This window comes from Coregonus lavaretus (assembly GCF_964263955.1).
Source record: "Coregonus lavaretus genome assembly, chromosome: 16".
Classification (NCBI taxonomy): domain Eukaryota; kingdom Metazoa; phylum Chordata; class Actinopteri; order Salmoniformes; family Salmonidae; genus Coregonus; species Coregonus lavaretus.
Window position 1 is genome coordinate 18,117,177 of NC_140003.1, and position 17,169 is coordinate 18,134,345.

The following is a 17,169-nucleotide window of genomic DNA, read 5'->3' on the forward strand; positions in this document are numbered from 1 at the left end:
GCCATCAATATTCATTGATATGTGATTCAGACACTGCAATATTATGCATGTTTAGCTTCATGCATGTTTATCTTTAGTGTTCAATTGAGAACAGTATTGTATTTAGCTTAACTTGTGTGATGCAGTAGTGTAAATATGTTTAGGCCCAATTGCCTTGTATAGCCTTTGTGTATAACTTTGCATGGTTAATTATATTTCCATTTATCTCTTTCCTCCTAGAAACATCACACCCTGTTGTATAAGTACCCAAAGTGAACCGGAGTGCGTTGTGTGGTGACAAGAAAAACCCTTTGCCCTGACATCCTTTGGCTCTGCTCTTGCCAGACATCCTTGCCATTCACACATCCCTGAATCAGTACAGTGTGTTTAGTAGATGTCATCCAGTTTTTTAAATAACCACTTACCTCAATGTCTCGCCACTGTTTCATTGACTCTGAATGAGTAACAATAGTTGGATAGTCTGATTTCTTCACACAAAAGGGTAGCCAGCAGATCTGCACAGCTTGTTTGAGCTCCAACAAATAAATAAACTCTTCAAAGACAATGTTCTAGTGTTTGGCTGTTTATTGCCTTTATTAATGCACCCTTGACAACAATGACATTGATTACCAATTAATTATTCTACTTCAGACGAGCATCCATAGACTTGGGAGAGATTCACCTATCGTGCTTTTAAGACAACTGGCAACATGAAAAAACACTTGGTCAAATCATGACGTCAGTTATCTTCAGGTCAGAAAGTCAGAGCTCTAGAAAGATGCCTGATACGGGTTGGATGGTATACTGCACTGTTGGAGCTAGAAACAAGCATTTCACTGCACCTGCGATAATCTACAAAAAAGACTGTATACAACCAATAATATTTGATTTGCTGGCTAACAAAAAGGGGTGTGCTTCAGGATCTGAGGGGATTAGATTAAATCGTCCCGGGCATCTGGGTAGGCGTGTTTTGCACTGGGTGAAAGTTGATTGCATTCATTTTGGAACCGGGCTGCCTCGGAGTCGGCTCAAAATAAAAGTGACGTAATTAAGCACATGGAGTAATGAGTAGGATTTTTTTTTCACACATGCAAGAGCAGCTATGTTTCAATTAAACTTGTCCAGTGAAAGTTTACATAGAAAATAGATGTGACAATTGCATGCTAGGGTGCGTTTCCATTGAACTATACTGAAAACAGCTGTATGTAATGACGTCACCCAAATCATTAAACGTTGAATACAAATGTAGGTTGAAGTATTTCCATTACTCATTTAGGCAAATTGTGCATACAGCTGTATGCCCTCCCACTTAGGTTTCTTGTCTCAGGTAGCCCACGAAAGCCATCATGGATATAATGCAATAATTGACATATCTTTGCCAAATTCTAATAATTCTCATCATTAACATAACGCCACAGATCTAGCTCCCATGCACTATCGGCTGCCTAGGCTAGTTCGTGCCATGGTGAAACCTGCATTCCTGTAGATCTGAAATAATTGGATGGTGAAACTTGCCAGGCAACCAGAAAAGCAAGGTGAAGCAATTCAGGCATTTGTTATGGGTGGAAGATGGCACAATGATGCCATCTGTTGGTAAATGTTAATTACTGCAACTCCCGTGTTTTACCGGTGTACTTGAGATACCCGGATTTATTGCAATATACTGAACAAGACTGGTTACTTGCATCAATGCCTCTGTCTCGTCATTTAACATTCAAACATGGTGTCAGAGTCAGATAACTAACCATGCTTTCCGCAAATTAGAGTCACCTGTTCTGGTTTACAAAAAAAAGCTTAGTTGAGTAAAACGTCGCCGGAATTGTCCTTAGCTAGATTGAGTTTGCTAGTTAGCTTCTGTGTTGTTAGCACCGTTTAGACATGGCAGCGAACATTCCCCCTCCCGCCGTTATGAAGCTCAGCAGAGATTGGAGCACAAACTGGGATACGTTTAGAGGTGAATGGGAGGACTATGCACTAGCAACGGGACTTCGGGAAAAGGACAATGAGGTAGTGGCTGCCACTTTGAGGACTATAATGGGAGCTGAATGCCGACACGTATACAAACACAACCTGAACCTAACAGCAGCTCAGCAAGGTAACGCTACAGCTATTCTTGATGCTCTCAAACTTTACTTTAAGCCAGCAAAGAACGTTATCTACGAGCGTTATGTTTTCGGTTGTTGCAAACAGGAGGACGGGGAGTCCATTGACAGCTTTGTCACTAAGCTAAGGGAAAAGGCAGCTACATGTGACTATGGTGCTTTAAGAGATGAACTGATCAGAGACAAGATAGTGCTTGGCATAACTGATGAGGGCACCCGCAGACGTTTGCTTAGAGAACGTGACCTGACACTGGTCTTGGCAGTGGAGACATGCCGTGCAGCAGAGCTTACAGATAAGGTCCATGGAGCTAGAAAGGCAACATATGGACAATGTCAATGCTACATTCAGGCAGCCAGTAAAGAAATTCCCTTTTGCCACAGCTAATGCTAATACTATAGCCAACTCTGCAGTAGACAACCCCAATGCATGCCGATATTGTGGCATTTCTCATGGACGAGGAAAAGAACACTGCCCAGCCTATGGAACAATATGCAAATCCTGTGGTACAGCTAATCACTTCCCAAGGGCCTGCATGAAAAGCTTGAGAAAGGTTGGTAAAGTGCACTCCATTGAAATAAACACAGATGAAGGGAACAACAGCACAGAGGATGTATATGCTAGCGATTGCATAGGGGCAGTAAGGGCAAAAGGAAAACAATTGTTTGTCACCCTGCTACTTAATAATAAACCACAGCAATGCCAGCTAGATTCAGGGGCCACGTAACATGAGCCTTAAAGAGAAAAGGAGGCTCGCGCCCAGAGACAAACTCACACAGAGTAGCACCAAGCTGAAACTGTATTCAGGCCAGTTCATGACCTCTTTAGGCCTGTTTGTGATAGAGTGTGTTTTACGTGGCCAGAAACACACTCTTGAGTTTGAAATAGTTGAGGCTAGTCAACAGCCATTACTGTCAGGTTCTACATGCGAGGACCTTGGGCTTATTAACTTCACCATCCCAGCTGATCTTAACATTATAGACAAAGTCCAGGCTGGGCCCCTGAGCAAGGAGACTCTCCTAAGCAAGTACCATGATGTCTTCAACGCACCGGTCGAGTCAGTTCCCGGCGAAGTCCATTTTGAGTTGGATGCAGCAATCCAGCCTGTCCAGTGTGCACCCCGCAATGTACCAGTGGCCATGAAAGCAGCTACGAAGGCTCAGCTTGACAAATACGAAGCAGATGGCCACATCATATCCGTCACCGAGCCTACAGACTGGATAAGTAATATGGTTATCGTCAAGAAACCAGACAAGCTATGGATATGCATGATGCAGACAGGTCAAGCTAAGGCTAAGCATAAAAAAGCTTCAGTTTAAAGTGCCAGATGTTCGCTTTCATGGGCACATCTTGTCCTCCACCGGATTGAAGGCGGATCCAGAAAAAGTGAAGGCTGTCTTGGATATGCCCCACACATCTGACGTGAAGGCAATGCAGCGCTTCGTCGGATTCGTCACCTACCTGGCCAAGTTCCTACCGCTGCTCTCTGAAGAGTGTGAACCACTAAGGAGGCTCATGGACAAGGACACCATCTGGCATTGGCTCCCAAAACATGACACAGCGGTGAGGGAAATAAAACAACTGGTCACCCAGACACCTGTACTGCGATACTACGATGTGTCAAAACCTGTCACGATTCAGAGTGACTCAAGCCAGTATGGACTGGGCTGTTGCCTCATGCAAGAGGGCCAGCCTGTGGCATTCGCCTCTAGGGCACTCACTCCAACAGAGCAGAACTATGCCCAGATAGAGAAGGAGTGCCTCAGCATTGTGTTTGCATGCCAACACTTCCACCACTACCTGTACGGGCGTGACAATATTACCGCAGAGACAGATCACAAGCCCCTTATTGCTATATTTCAGCAAGCCTCTCCTGAATGCCCCGAAACAACTGCAGAGCATGCTACTGGCCCTACAAAACTACAACCTCAAGGTGGTGTATAAGCCAGGGCCAGAGATGTATGTGAGTGACACGCTCAGCAGGGCTACTGTATCAGGCACTCACACACGCTCCATGCATGAACAACATGCAGTGTGCAGCTTACAAACAGAGCAAGTGGATGTTGAACACATCAACCAGGCTGACTACCTCAATTTTACGGACCAGCGCCTTATACAAATCAGACAGCACACAGACAGGGACGAGCAACTCCAGGCATTGAGGTCTGTGATTCTGATGGGCTGGCCCGACTGCAAGGAAGAAACTGCTTTAGCCATCAGAGAATATTGGCCAGTCAAAGAAGAGCTCAGTGTTCAAAACGGAGTAATATTCAAGGGTCAGAGAGTCGTTATTCCCCGGTCTCTGCGCCCTGAGATGTTGGCGCGCGTGCACTCAAGTCACATAGGAGGTGAGGCCTGTTACAGACAAGCACGTGACACACTGTATTGGCCAGGAATGCAGAGTGAAATCAAAGACTGTCAGTAAATGCACAATCTGCAATGAATATGCCATTGAGCAACAGAGAGAGACGATGTCCCACGAGCTACCAATGCGCCCCTGGCAGATAGTAAGTCTAGATCTCTTCCAGCACAGTGGCAAAGACTTTCTGCTGGTAGTTGATCATTACTCAGACTTCTGGGAGATTGACCTCCTCCCTGACCTCTCAGCAGAGACAACGATCAAACGCTGCAAGGCTCAGTTTGCCTGCTATGGCCAGCCAGATAGGGTAATTTCAGATAATGGACCCCAATTCACCGGATGTGAGTTCCGAAAATTTGCTGCAGAATGGGAATTTGAGCATGTCACTTCAAATCAAATCAAATTTTATTGGTCACATGCGCCGAATACAACAGGTGCAGACATTACAGTGAAATGCTTACTTCATCACCACGACACCCAAACGCTAATGGGAAGGCTGAGTCGGCAGTCAAAATCGCAAAGAACCTCTGCAAAAAAGCTCTGCGAGAGGGCAAAGATGCCTGGAAAGCAATCCTGCAGTGGCGCAATACCCCGATAGAAGGCATGGATAGCAGCCCGGGCCCAGCGCCTCATGGCACAGCGTTTAAAAGCAGCTCTGCCAGTAGCAAGCACTCTCCTGGAGCCATGTGTGGTGACAGACGTGCTGGTGAAGCTACGTCACAGAAGACAGGTCTCCAAGTTCATCTACGACAAATCAGCAAAAGACTTACCTGAACTCAGGGTGGGTGAAACGGTGCGAATGAAGCCACTACCAAGGGACCGGACGGGCCTCTGGAGACTCGGATCCTGTGTACAGAAAGTGGCACCACGCTCCTACTTGGTCGAAGTGAATGGATCACTGTACCATCGTAACAGGGTTGACCTTCGGATTGCTGAGCCAGCATCTACTCAGAACTCTGATGGTCATAGGGGTCGCATGACAAAAGACAGAACCCCAGCAAGTCACATGGGGCCTGAGGCACTGGGCGAAGAGCCAGGGGATCACAGGTCGGCCACTCCCTCGCCCATCAATACTCCCCTTAGACAGTCAGGTGACAAGCCTGTGCGGGAGCCCACAGTCCACGCAGACAAGCAGTGTGCCACTAGAGATCCTGGTTCGAATCCAGGCTCTGTCGTACCCGGCCGCAACCGGGAGACCCATGGGGCGGCGCACAATTGGCCCAGCGTCGTCCAGGGTAGGGGAGGGAATGGCCGGCAGGGATGTAGCTCAGTTGGAAGAGCATGGCGTTTGCAACGCCAGGGTTGTGGGTTCGATTCCCATGGGGGACCAGTATGAAAAATAAAACAATAATGTATGCACTCACTAACTGTAAGTCGCTCTGGATAAGAGCGTCTGCTAAATGACTTAAATGTAAATGTAAGCCCCCTGTCTTTTCACTCTGCGGGCGTCTGTCCCAGCCACCAAAAATACTTAATCTGTAGGTTTCCCATTAGGGATTGTTGACAGACAGAGATAAAAGTGAAGAGTGTATCAAAATGTGTTAAGTGGTTAACTAAAAAAAATAAAAAATAATAATAATAATAATACTAAACTGTTCATGTTGGAAATTACTACTAGGTTTGTTTTGTTAGTGAATTGACAGCTCCTGTCCTATTTTATAAAAGGGAAGATGTTATGGTGGAAGATGGCACAATGATCCCATCTGTTGGTAAATGTTAATTACTGCAACAGTGTTTTACCGGTGTACTTGAGATACCCGGATATAATTGCAATATACTGAACAAGACTGGTTACTCGCATTAATGCCTCCGTCTCGTCATTTAACATTCAAACAGCATTCTTGAAAGTCAGGACAATCCTTGTCCTACAAAGAAAAAACATTTTATAGTTGAACATTTTTGCTAGACGTAGGCTAGGTATTTAGAATGAAATGTGGAGTGGAGCTTTTAGTTACCTGAAGACGTCACATGCACCGCGTAGCCTACCTTCAATAGTATTCGGCAATCATCATTTATTTGAAAAACACAGTTTATCACTTATCGCTATTAATAAAGTTCGACAAAAGAAAAATCCACCCGTCGAATGGATAAAAATGCTGTTGATCTTTAGATGTCTCCTATATCTGACTTAACATTACGCGTCGCAAATATTTTTTTTGCAACATTGCTTTTGTCGAATAAACCTGGGTCAACGGAAACCTGCCTACTGATTTGCCTTCCCAATGAAAACTAGTTAGAAAATTCAACAAATAAAATGTTTAAAAGAGATGTTTCTAGATGATGTACCATGCTGCCTTGTTGACAACGTGACAGAGTGGCGCAGATTTCTGTTCGATTTGAGAAGGGGCTCCCCTCTCACCGCTTTTCGCCGTTCATGTCACGGGCCAAAGACCAGTGCCCTGCAGCTCAGCATTATCGAATCCGCCCACTGTCCCCGACTTTAGTACCATAACATCAACTATTTTGTAATGACCTGGCTAGATCATAAAGGAACAAATGCCCAGACAGACGCTTGAGTTTACGAATTCCAGATTTATTTACCAAACTCAACACAGGCTACTGTTTGACCGTAGCCTCGCCAAATAAATCAAGGATAACCATATAAAACAACCATGACCATCTCTTGTTAAGACCAGATGTAAGAGAGAGAACAATGGCTAAGCATGGTCTTATACTTGCCTCACACCTGCATTCACCAGCTGCTCTCGGGCGAAGGTGTGGGCTGCTTCCAGGCGGTTCTGGAGTCTCCAGGGGCTGACCAAACGCCATCTTTGCAGATGGTCCTGGATGCCAGGAAGCTTGGCCCCAGTGATGTACTGGGCTGTACGCACTACTCTCTGTAGTGCCTTGCGGTCGGAGGCCAAGCAGTTCCAATACCAGGCAGTGATGCAACCAGTCAGGATGCTCTCGATGGTGCAGCTGTAGAACTTTGAGGATCTGAGGACCCATGCCAAATCTTTTCAGTCTCCTGAGGGGGAATAGGCTTTGTTGTGCCCTCTTCACGACTGTCTTGGTGTGTTTGGATCATGATAGTTTGTTGGTGATGTGGACACCAAGGAACTTGAAGCTCTCAGACAAACAAAGGAAAATAAAACCCACACCAACTTAGGTAAGGGAGTGCAAATAAACGTGGAGCAAACCAAACAGGTGAGACAAGATAAGTATTTTTCACAACTTAAGGAGAAGGTGCTAAACAGCAGTGTCGCTCATCCAACATCTTTCATGCCAACTGGAGCACTCGGCCAGCCACTCTTAAATAGCACCTGTGATTGCATAGGTAAAACTAACGACTGACTAACGAGGCAACAGGTGCAACACATCCTGACCAACGAGGATGATTCAAATCAGGGCAAGCCACACCCAAAGAGAGCCAACCTGTAAATCGAAAACAAAATCGAAAACGAAATTGAGCAAAACCCCAAAGCCTATAACAAGAGGTTGTTTAAGAACATATATTGAACATTTTATTCCAAAACAGTTAAACTGTTGTAATATTGTGACGTGTAACTTCAGACACCCTCTATGCTGAGTAAAATAACATTATTTATTCTCCAAAAATTCTAACATTAGCATTTCTTGGCAGTGACTTTTCTACCAAAATAAGTGAGGTTAAAATATTAAAGACTGAAGCACTGGAAGCATTTAAAGGTTATACATTTCTACTTGCAAATCATACATGTAACATTTATACCTCAATCACATACTGTATCAGTAGTAAGAAAGGAATAAAAATCCACTACAGAAAAACTGGCAGGTAGATCTCCCCGTTTTATGATTAGTTTGTGTTCGCGAGGTTGACAACATTAGCAAAACATTCACATTACAAGTCTTCCTCAAGTCCTAGCAACAGTTGTTTCACAACAGTTTTTGTGAATTAAATGTTTGTTATATTTCCAATACCATCCTGTGTTGTGTGGTTAGTCTTTAACCATTGATATGTTCTAGGCTATTTTGAGACCTTAAGAGGGAAAGATTCACCCATTTTGAATGTTATATCGTTTTTGTGCATTTCTGAGCGATGATCTATCGATTCCTGGGTTGATTTCCTGTTTTCATGTGTATCTGATATATTCACTGTTCAACCAGGCATGAAATACAAAACTCGTCATACCTGCTGTATTTCTGCCTGCTTGAACGGCAATAGCTCAGATTCACATGAAATGACCCCAGGAATCGATATAACATCACTCAGAAATGGCATGTCCATCTTTTTGTGAGAAATTACACTGGTCACTCAAAACATTTATAAAGTATTTATAAAGTATAAATAGCCCACACTTCAGATGAGGCCACACAAAAAGACTAATGATTAGAAAATGGTTAATAAAGACCTATATTAAACATCTTATGAATGGAGTAATGACTAATAAATGATGAATAAACTATTTACTAATCTATTATGCTTTATTACATAGAGTTATTACAAAGTGCTACCAGAAAAAGAAAAAATATATGTTGATTGATCTTCTGTGGCAGCAGTTATCACTTTCATAATTTGCCTACAGTACATGGCATCTGTAATGCTGACTGTTCAGATTGACAGTCGTGGCTTTTTCCACATCCAGTTTATTCAGTGACTATCTTCAGGGCATCAGATAAGTTAAAGTCACTCAAAAAAGGTATATTTCCAACACACACACACACACACACAAATGTACAGAATGTCCCCAGGTGTGTGTGTGTTTGGGTCTGTGTTACATGAGAAGGTGTGTGCCAGAGCAGAGCCTAGTCTAAATGTCATGAGAACAGATGGTGGGAGAAGAGGTCTGATTAGATACAGCAGCAGCAGCTAATAGTGCGTAAACATCAGTACAGCAGCTAACCAAACCATCCACACGAACCGATACAGGCTGACAAAATTGGACAGAAACACGATAGCATTTATCTTTATTGCAAGGCTTGAGTAAATGAGGCAAGTCTTTACAAGCACAAAAGCAAAATACAGTAGACTACCTTTTCTTCATTTTGTTTTGACATACAGTGGGGAAAAAAAGTATTATTCAGCCACCAATTGTGCAAGTTCTCCCACTTAAAAAGACGAGAGAGGCCTGTAATTTTCATCATAGGTACACGTCAACTATGACAGACAAATTGAGATTTTTTTTCTCCAAAAAATCACATTGTAGGGTTTTTAATGAATTTATTTGCAAATTATGGTGGAAAATAAGTATTTGGTCACCTACAAACAAGCAAGATTTCTGGCTCTCACAGACCTGTAACTTCTTCTTTAAGAGGCTCCTCTGTCCTCCACTCATTACCTGTATTAATGGCACCTGTTTGAACTTGTTATCAGTATAAAAGACACCTGTCCACAACCTCAAACAGTCACACTCCAAACTCCACTATGGCCAAGACCAGAGAGCTGTCAAAGGACACCAGAAACAAAATTGTAGACCTGCACCAGGCTGGGAAGACTGAATCTGCAATAGGTAAGCAGCTTGGTTTGAAGAAATCAACTGTGGGAGCAATTGTTAGGAAATGGAAGACATACAAGACCACTGATAATCTCCCTCGATCTGGGGCTCCACGCAAGATCTCACCCCGTGGGGTCAAAATGATCACTAGAACGGTGAGCAAAAATCCCAGAACCACATGGGGGGACCTAGTGAATGACCTGCAGAGAGCTGGGACCAAAGTAACAAAGCCTACCATCAGTAACACACTACGCCGCCAGGGACTCAAATCCTGCAGTGCCAGACGTGTCCCCCTGCTTAAGCCAGTACATGTCCAGGCCCGTCTGAAGTTTGCTAGAGTGCATTTGGATGATCCAGAAGAGGATTGGGAGACTGTCATATGGTCAGATGAAACCAAAATATAACTTTTTGGTAAAAACTAAACTCGTCGTGTTTGGAGGACAAAGAATGCTGAGTTGCATCCAAAGAACACCATACCTACTGTGAAGCATGGGGGTGGAAACATCATGCTTTGGGGCTGTTTTTCTGCAAAGGGACCAGGATGACTGATCCGTGTAAAGGAAAGAATGAATGGGGCCATGTATCGTGAGATTTTGAGTGAAAACCTCCTTCCATCAGCAAGGGCATTGAAGATGAAACGTGGCTGGGTCTTTCAGCATGACAATGATCCCAAACACACCGCCCGGGCAACGAAGGAGTGGCTTCGTAAGAAGCATTTCAAGGTCCTGGAGTGGCCTAGCCAGTCTCCAGATCTCAACCCCATAGAAAATCTTTGGAGGGAGTTGAAAGTCCATGTTGCCCAGCGACAGCCCCAAAACATCACTGCTCTAGAGGAGATCTGCATGGAGGAATGGGCCAAAATACCAGCAACAGTGTGTGAAAACCTTGTGAAGACTTACAGAAAACGTTTGACCTGTGTCATTGCCAACAAAGGGTATATAACAAAGTATTGAGAAACTTTTGTTATTGACCAAATACTTATTTTCCACCATAATTTGCAAATAAATTCATAAAAAATCCTACAATGTGATTTTCAGGATTTTTTTTTCTCATTTTGTCTGTCATAGTTGACGTGTACCTATGATGAAAATTACAGGCCTCTCTCATCTTTTTAAGTGGGAGAACATGCACAATTGGTGGCTGACTAAATACTTTTTTTCCCCACTGTAATAATCGACACGCTTTTCTTGAGAAACTTGTCTACTTACACAAAAGGTTGGAAATGTAAATTTCAATTGATTTAGGACCTTAGTCAATATGTCACTATGGCAGCTGCCATAGACCGGTTGGTTGTATAGCAACATATGCGACGTGTGCACAAATATGGGGCAAAACAGACAGTGTTGGCTTAGATTCTTGACAACATGTAAACTATATTTAGTCTCCAATGTTTATTGAAAACATAAATAAAGTTGCACAATGAGCACTTGTCTCTCAAATACATCATTACAGTTGTAAGTTAGCTAGCAGATTTTTGCCATTTTAGCATTGACGTGACATCAGTGAAAATCCCTAAAAACAACACATGGTATCAAGAACAAGATAACAAGATTCTGAGCCTGCCTGGCAGGGTTGGTCCTACAAAGCCAGAGCCCCCTGATGGGAGAGCATAATATACAAGGAAATTCTCAAAGCTGCTAATGAGAACCTTGACGACCTTTTACCTAGCCGGTGGGGATTCCGGTGGGGTACGCCCACCCAGGTAGTGGCAGTGCTGGCAACACTGGCTGCAGTAACCCATGGGGAGGGGGTCACACTCGGACAATCAGAGAGGGGGTTTATCATTGTAGCCCAGGTGGCACAAAATAATCAAAGGTCTGACCGCATGGAGATGCTTGGGAAAATGGTTACAACAGGGGATCAGAGTGTTTGTGTCTCAGGTGAAGAGGGTGGATCTGATCTCCATCACCTAGGACTTGACATAGATTAAGTAGATTAATCAAATCTCACATTGTTATCAATTTCTGCTCAATCTGCATGCTTTCTCAATCAGCTTTAACTGTATGGGCACTCGTAAATCAAGTTATTTCTCGAGTTGGGCTCTGGGATATAACAGCCGTTGAGTATCTGATTTTATGGTGGATTGTGGAGGAGGGGGGTTGAGTGTGTTTAAGTATGTGAGTATGTGCGTGTGTGCTTCTCTGGCATCTGTTGTGGGGGGGTGGGGATGTTGGGGGGGGAGGGTATGGGATGGACCGCGGGAATTATTTGCTAGGATAATAATTGCTTGTCAATTAATTAAATGTAATACAATGGCAATCCGGGTTATATGTTAGAATCCTACGCGTGAACTGCCGACATTATTACGCATATTAATTGATAATGATGGAAAATAGGATATGCATAATTTAAAAAAAATAGTTATATATATATATATAGAGGTGAAAGCATTGGAAATGCTTTTGGCGGTTAATCTGCTTCTGTTTTGTGGGTGGTACTGTGTGCTGTTTTCGATGGATGGGTCCTGGCCTCTCGGGGCCTTAGGGATACGGAGGGACGTGGGTGGGATGCTGATCACTGGGATGACGGCTCAACTTGGGATGGGGAGGGGCTTTAGCGGGGGAATTAGTGGAGAACAATTGAAGGGTTACTCCGTAGCAATGCAAATATCACGGTACAACTATATGGACACTCAATCATTACGCTATTTTTTATTGGTAAATTTACAAACATATATAATGATAAATAGACTTGAAACTTGTATCTCATTATGGTGTATGGTGAAATAAGTATAGCCAGTTATAATTGTAATGGCTTAGCTGATAATTACAAAAGAAGAACAATATTTACACGGCTCAAAGAGAAGGAATATAATATCTATTGTATACAGGAAACTCATTCAACAATTCGAGATGAAGTAGCGTGGAAAAAAGAATGGGGGGGGGGGGGGTGAAATATACTTCTCCCATGGGCAAAGAAATTCAAAAGGGGTGATGATATTAATTAGTAGTAATTTCGATCTGAATGTGCAAATTGTACAAATAGATACACAAGGTAGATGGATTATTTTAAATATGTTATTGGACCATAAACAGATATGGCTCATTAACCTTTACGGACCAAATAATGATGATCCACAATTCTTTGACAATATATATAATAAATGATCAAGCCTGCAAGCAACTCAAGACAATATTATTATGGTGGGGGATTATAATACTGTTTTAAATAGCTCAATGGACCGTAAAGGAAATCACACCACAAACAATCACCCACATGCTCTTAAGGAAATTGTGAATGTCATGGATACATTAGAACTAGTAGATATATGGAGGCTTAAATATACTGATCTAGTGAGATATACATGACGGAGACTGAATCAAGCTAGTCGTCTTGACTTCTTTCTTATCTCATTCTCGTTGGCACCAAAAGTTTAAAAAAGTGTTGATAGGGGACAGAATGCGGTCGGACCATCATATAATAGGCATATACATTACTCTTACTGAATTTCCACATGGGTGAGGATATTGGAAATTTAATCAAAGCCTATTAAATGATAATTTATTTATAATTAGAACAAAGGAATTCATAACAGACTTTTTCCAACATAACATAGGAACAGCGAATCCCCTTATTGTATGGGACACCTTTAAATGTGCCTTTAGAGGCCATGCAATTCAGTACTCATCTCGAAAACAAAAGCAATTTAGGTCAAAAGAGTTTATACTAAGAAAGGAAATAGAAAGTCTAACAGAACAGATAGATGGCAATAAAAACTGTAACATAGAGGCTCAGAATAAATTAGAGGAAAAACAAAAAGAAATGGAGAAACTTATTCAAGAAAGATCAAGTGTAATATATTATAAAAATAAAGCAAACTGGATGCAATATGGGGAAAAATGAGCAAAATTATTTTTTAATCTTCAACATAGGAATGCTACCAAAAATAACTTAATGAAACTGGTTACAATTGACAGAGTCACCCATAATTCACCAAATGATATTTTGAAGGAAGAAACAAAGTACTTTAAGCATATGTTTTCTTTTCAGTCGCCTCCATCTCCTCTAACTGAAGCTAATTGTAGAGATTTTTTTCTATTGATAATGTCAAATTAACAGCCACACAGAAAGACTCATGTGAAGGTGAAATTACAGAGGAGGAACTTCTGGATGCAATTAAAGACTTTAAGTCTGGGAAAACTCCAGGGTTGGATGGCATACCAGTCGAGGTATACCAAACCTTTTTTGATATACTAAGAGGACCGTTATTAGCATGTTTTAACCACTCCTATGTAAATGGTAGATTATCTGACACTCAAGAAGGAGGTCTGATCTCATTATTACTGAAACAGGATACAAGTGGAAAATATAAAGATCCAGTCCATTTACAAAATCGGAGGCCCCTTACACTTCAGTGTTGTGATGCAAAAATCTTAGCAAAATGTATAGTGCATAGAATTAAAAAGGTATTGTCGGATATTATTCATTCTAATCAGACAGGTTTTTTACATGGAAGATACATTGGAGATAATATAAGGCAAGTATTGGAAACAATAGAACACTATGGAACATATGGGAAACCAGGCCTGCTATTCATAGCAGACTTCGAAAAGGCATTTGATAAAGTTCGACTGGGGTTTATATATAAATGCCTGGAGCATTTCAATTTTGGAGAATCTCTTATAAAATGGGTCAAAATCATGTATAGTAACCCTAGGTGTAAAATAGTAAATAATGGCTATTTCTCAGAAAGTTTTAAACTGTCAAGAGGAGTGAAACAAGGTTGTCCACTATCGGCATATCTATTTATTGTGGCCATCGAGATGTTAGCTATTAAAATCAGATCCAATAATAATATCAGTGGATTAGAAATACAGGGCTTAAAAACAAAGGTGTCATTGTATGCTGATGATTCATGTTTTCTTTTAAATCCACAACTAGAATCCCTCCACAGCCTCATAGAGGATCTATATACATTTTCTAACCTCTCTGGATTACAACCAAATTATGACAAATGTACTATATTACGTATTGGATCACTAAAAAATACAATGGTCTGATGGTGATGTGGATATACTCGGAATACATATCCCAAAGAAATAAATGATCTCACTTCAATACATTTTAATAGAAAGTTAGCAAAAATAGATAAGATCTTACTACCATGGAAAGGAAAATACCTGTCTATTTGTGGAAAAATCACCCTGATTAACTCTTTAGTATTATCCCAGTTTACCTATTTGCTTATGGTCTTGCCTACGCCTAGCGAACAGTTTTTTAAATTATATGAGAAAAAAATATTCAATTTTATTTGGAACGGCAAGCCAGACAAAATTAAAAGAGCATATTTATATAATGAATATGAATTCGGAGGACAGAAATTATTAAATATTAAAGCATTAGACCTATCACTAAAAGCTTCAGTCATACAAAAGTTATACTTAAATCCGAACTGGTTCTCAAGCAAATTAGTAAGATTGTCTCACCCAATGTTCAAGAAAGGCCTTTTTCCCTTTATTCAGATTACAACCTCTCACTTTCAGTTATTTGAAAAGGAAATAATCTCCCAAATGTCACTATTTCTAAAACAAGCCATAGAAAGTTGGTTGCAATTTCAATTTAATCCTCCAGAAACGACAGAACAAATAAGGCAACAAATATTGTGGTTAAATTCAAATATACTAATTGACAAAAAACCTTGATTATTTGACAGAATGTTTAAAAAAGGTATAATCTTCGTAAATGATATCATCGGTAGGACTGGTGGAGTTATGTCGCACATGCAGCTGACAAAAACATATGGAAATGTCTGCTCTACCCAAAATTACAACCAAATAATTGCTGCCTTACCGCAAAAGTGGAAGAGGAAAGTGGAAGGGGGAGAAAGTAAGGAACTTGTCTGTCGGCCTTGCATTAAAGAACATAATTGGTTAAGGAAAACTGTGATAAATAAAAAAGTATATCAGTTTCACTTAAGGACCAAAGGATTGACAGCCGTCCCATATAGATTGCAAAATAGTTGGGAAGAGATCTTTGACGTACCGATCCCATGGCATAGTGTTTATGAACTGACACGCAAAACGACACCGGATTCAAAAATTAGAATCTTTCAATTTAAATTATTATATAAAATTCTTGCTACCAATAGAATGTTATTTATATGGGGGATACAATCTTCCCAGCTCTGCAGATTTTGCTGTGAAGAGACAGAATCATTAGATAATAATATAATAGTATGCCATTTAGCAGACGCTTTTATCCAAAGTGACTTACAGTCGTGCGTGCATACATTCTTTTGTGTATGGGTGGTCCCAGGGATCGAACCCACTACCTTGGCGTTACAAGCTCCGTGCTCTACCAGCTGAGCTACAGAGGACCAGAGATCATTTGTTTTGGTTCTGTCCATTTGTAGCTTGTTTTTGGACACAGGTCCAGGAATGGCTAAAGGATTGCAATATTTACCTGGAACTAACCTTGCAGATAGCATTACTGGGTGATCTGAAAAGTCATAGTCAATCAATCAATAATATAATAATACTTTTAGCAAAAATGTTTATTTTTAATTCACAATCTGTAGAAGCAATGAGAATAGAAAGGTTCAGAACTTTTGTAAAACATCACAGTACGGTTGAAATATATATGGCAAATAGAAATCCTATATGGATGGTGTTAAGAGATAGATGGGAGGTATTGAATAGAGTTGAAGGATGGGACTAATAACAAATAACAACAAATAATAACAAAGATAGCTAATAATGTAAGCATACTGTGTCCATAATAAGTATATAGGTTGTATGTTGGGAGCTTTTGGGAAAGAGCACAGTTAGAAAGATATGGCATATAGAAGCAAACCGGATGGACATCATGAAAATGATCGGAGAGGTTGAGAGTAGAAGAAGTTCAGGAGCAATACAATTTTTTAAAAATATATATATATATATAATAGAATTATTGTAAAATTAACTCTGTCCATAAGGTGTAGATAGTAAGTATTAGGGGTGTAACGATTCGTTTTAACAACGATTCGATTTGTATCACGATTCGTGGTTGTCGATACGATTCAAGGACGATATTGGTTCATTTAGAACGATACGATCCGAAACGATTCAGTGACTTGAAATCGATTCAGTAACCTTTTAGCCAAAAATTCAACCAGTGTGACTGAAATAAATACCTGGATACTGGACAGTGCAGGTGAAGTTTCATAGATTCCTGTTTCTTGTAAGGACCGCAATGGTGGCTTGATAATTTCTCGCTCGTCGGCTTCTCCTCTGTCGTCCGCCATGCTATGTTTTGTTGTCTTTGCGCCTTTGCGCTGCTGCTGGCGCTGGGCGATGACGTCACGGATAGGCAGACTGAATCGAGTAATGTTTAAAG